The sequence below is a fragment of the Colobus angolensis genome, unplaced genomic scaffold, assembly GCF_000951035.1.
Source record: "Colobus angolensis palliatus isolate OR3802 unplaced genomic scaffold, Cang.pa_1.0 Scaffold9, whole genome shotgun sequence".
Taxonomy (NCBI): Eukaryota; Metazoa; Chordata; class Mammalia; order Primates; family Cercopithecidae; genus Colobus; species Colobus angolensis.
In genome coordinates this window covers 4614099-4618085 of record NW_012122931.1, presented here as the reverse complement: position 1 = coordinate 4618085, position 3987 = coordinate 4614099, and the positions used below count along the sequence as shown (strand labels likewise).

At 43.1% G+C, this 3987-nt stretch overlaps 1 protein-coding gene across 1 annotated transcript in view; it reads left to right on the top strand.

Annotated features, from left to right (window-relative positions):
- The window catches only part of NCS1 (neuronal calcium sensor 1), a 58761-nt gene that overhangs the window by 40932 nt on the left and 13842 nt on the right, over positions 1-3987 (top strand). Inside the window, exon 8 of the mRNA XM_011931203.1 lies at positions 1322-1328. The gene's annotated coding sequence lies outside the window, so the exon portion shown is untranslated. The remainder of the gene's footprint in view (positions 1-1321; positions 1329-3987) is intronic.

The window sequence follows — 3987 nt, the reverse complement described above, 5'->3', positions numbered from 1 at the left end:
AAAGAAAGAAAAAGGAAAAGAAAATAAGTGTCCTGGGTGGAAGACACTTTGAAAATCAGTTCCCAACCAGGGCCAGGGGCCTGGGAGAGCAATTTCTTATCCCCTCTCTGAGCAGCCGGACGAAGACCTAAGCTCCTAGCTGTCACAGAATGATAGCACTCCTGGCAGAGGCCCCTGTTGCTGGTAGAGAGCTGTCTCCCTTCTTGCCTTCTCCTCCCCTCTCCCCTCTTTTCCTGCCTATTATTTGTGGAGTGTTCGATGTTGTCTGCGGAGAGTGGGTGTGAATAACGTTCAAGGTCTTGTCCAGAGATCAACGTTCTTGTCCACATCCTGGTGTGCCAGTGGATGCCTGCTGTTGGTATATATGTAAGGGTAGAATTGCTGGGACATAGGGTGTGTGTAATATTTAGCTTTGGTAGTTACTAGCCAACAGTTTCCAAAGTGGTTGTGCTGTTTTATAGTCCCACTAGTAGTGTATGAGAGTTCCAGTTGCTCCACATCCTCGCCAACATTGGGTATTTTCTGTCTTTTCAAATTTTAGCCATTTTTGTGAGTATGGACTAATAACTTGTTCTAAGTTTACTTTGCATTTCTCTGATGAGCAGTGACATTGAATGCCTTATTATAAGTGTATCACCCATTTTAATGTGCTCATTTGTGACGTGCTAGGTTAGTTATCCATTGCTACATATTACAAACAGCAGCTTAAGAACAAACAGGAATTTGGCACAGTTAAGCTGGGTGCCTCTGGCTCAAGGACTCTCAGGAGTATGCAGCTCACCTATCATTAGGGTTTGCCCAGGTCTATCCTGGATTTAGCAGCACAAGTTCCACGTTCTAGGAAACTCCTCAGTCTTGGGAAAATTGGGATACTTGTCAGCCATTGGCCAGGGCAGTGGTCTCATCTGAAGGTTTGGCTGGCAGCGACCTGCTTCCAAGATCACTCATGTGGTTTGTCAGCCTTGTTCCCTTGCCATGTAGACACCTGCACAGGGCTGCTTCACAGCGTGGCTGCCACCTTCCCTCAGAGCTTTCCAAGAGAGAAAGAGCCAGGATGAAAGCCACTATCTTTTTATAGCATAATCTTGGAAATGACATCCATCACTTTTTCTTTTTGTTTCTTTTTTTTTCTGCGACCAGGTCTCACTCTGTCACCCAGTCACCAGGTCATGGCTCACTGCAGCCTCGACCTCCCAGACTCAAACGAGCCTCCCATCTCAGCCCTCAGCTTTCCAAGTAGCTGGGACTACAGGCATTTGCCACCATGTCTGGCTAATTTAAAAAAATTTTTTTTTTTTTTTTTTTTTTTTTGGTAGTGTAGAGCTAGAGTCTCACCGCATTGCCCAGGCTGGTCTTGAACTCTTGACCTCAAGTGATCCTACTACTTCAGCCTCCCAAAGTGCTGAGATTACATGTGTGAGCCACTGCACCCAGCCATAGATTGGTTTTTGAATGCTAAGTCACCTTGCATTCTTAGAATAAACTCCACTTTGCCGTGATGTGTTATTTTTTTACGTATCATAAAATTTGATTTGTTGACGTTTTGTTTAGGAGGTCTACACTGTTTTTTTGTTTCTTTTTCCTTTTTTTTTTTTTTGAGACAGGGTCTCACTCCATCACCCAGGCTGGAGTGCAGTGATGGGATCTCGGCTCAGTGCAGCCTCTGCCACCTGGGTTCAAGCAATTCTCCCTCAGCTTCCCAAGTAGCTGGGACTATAGGCGCCTGCCACCACAGCGCCTGGCTACTTTTGGTATTTTTAGTAAAGATAGGGTTTCACCAAGTTGGCCAGGCTGGTCTGGAACTCCTGACCTTAGGTGATCTACCCATCTCAGCCTCCCAAATTGCTGGAACTACAGGCATGAGCCACCATGCCTGGCTGGGCCTATACTGTTTTGAAGCGTCTATTATTATTATTATTATTTTTCACAAGAAATCCTTTTTCACTGAAGAGACATTAGAAAATATGTTTTATGAGAAAACCTCAATTAAAAAGTTTATTTTTAAAAAACACCTTATATATGACTCAGATATAATCACAGTGAGCATTTTAGTGTCCACAGTGATTTTAAAATAATTGAACACTTACAAAACTTCACACGCAGTAAACTGAGTCACACAGAAATACATAATTAAAACCAATTTATAAACGAACTATCACTGTTATTAATATTTCTTTCTTTCTTTTTTTTTCCAAGATGGAGTCTCCCAGGCTGGAGTGCAGTGGCGTGATCTCAGCTTACTGCAACCTCTGTCTCCTGGGTTCAAACAATTCTTGTGCCTCAGCTTCCCAAGTAGCTGGGATTACAGGTGCTCGCCACCACGCCTGGCACATTTTTGTACTTTTAGTAGAGATGGGGTTTCACCATGTTGGACTGGCTGGTCTCGAACTCCTGACCTTGTGATCCACCCGCCTTGGCCTCTCAAAGTCCTGGGATTACAGGCTTGGGCCACTGTGCCCGGCCAATATTTCCATCATAGAAATGCTTGACATGTACCTTGACACATCCCATGGTGAATGCTGATCCATTGTCTAATTTTTCACAGTCCCCTTTTGCAAATCACCACGTCATGTTATTTCCATGACAAGCTTGTCAAAGTGACAAGAGCCTTCCCGTGATGTAATCCCCCTTTCTATTAGCTCTGCTGGGAAATGGCCTTCTTTCTTCTATAGGGCTGTTCCTTGTGCCTACGCTGTAGTAATTATATCCAATTTGTGTTCTATCATTTTAATGATTTATTTGCCTCCTCAGGTTCCTGATAGCTCATAATTCCTAGATCACTTGCAGTTATGTAAGTCATTGACTTATTCAGAAACTGAGATGAGGTTTATTTTCCACATCATTAAATGTTGAGCCATCATTTTTCATAGCTGCATAATGCTCCATCACATGGCTGGGCCATAATTTAACCAGTTCCACCGTGTTGGACACTCAGGGTTTTGGGAATTTGGGGAAGATGTTAAAAAATTATCTAATATGGGCCAGGCACGGTGGCTCATGCCTATAACCCCAGCACTTTAGGAGGCTGAGGCAAGTGGATCACTTGAGGTTAGGAGTTCAAGACTAGCCTGGGCCACATGGTGAAACCCCATCTCTACAAAAAATATAAAAATCAGCCAGATGTGGTGGTGGGCACCTGTAATCCCAGCTATTTGGGAGGCTGAGGCAGGAGAATTGTTTGAACCTGGGAGGTGGAGGTTGCAGCCGAAATCATTCCACTCTACTGCAACCTGGGCGACAGAGTGAGACTCTGTCTGAAAAACAAAACAAAACAAATGATCTATTATGGAAACATTCATACACAATGGTAGAGAGAATAGTGTAATGCTGGCCGGGTGCAAGTGGCCACTCACACCTATAATCCCAGTGCTTTGGGAGGCCAAAGTGGGAGGATTGCTTTAGGCCAGAAGTTCGAGTCCAGCCGAGGCAACACAGAGAGACTGTCTCTACAAAAAATGTAAAAATTAGCCAGGTGTGGTGGCACATACCTATAGTCCCAGCTACTCAGGAAGCTGAGGCAGGAGGATCGCTTGAGCCCAGGAGTTAAAGGCTACAGTGAACTAGGATTGTACCATTACACTCCTGCCTAGGTGACAGTGTGAGACTCTATCTCTTTTAAAAAAAAAAAAAAGTGTAATGTTTTGTACCCATCACTCAGCTTCCGAATCCCCAGTTCCCTGCCAATCTTGTACCATCTGTGCCCTCCCCCTCCCACCCCCACTCCTGTTATTTTGAAGCAAATTCAAGACATCATCATACTTAATCCATTTCAAAGTGTATTTCTAAAAGATAAAGATTCTTTAAAAAATTCATAAAGCAAAAAAATCAATAATTCCTTAATATCCTCTGATCTTTAGTTGCTATTCTAGTTTTCTGTTATCTCACCTTTTTTTTTTTTTTTAAACTGAAATCAGACTCAGAATAAAGTCTACCCATTACAATTGGTTGATAGGTCTCTTAAATTTTTTTTTTTTTTTTTTTTTTTTT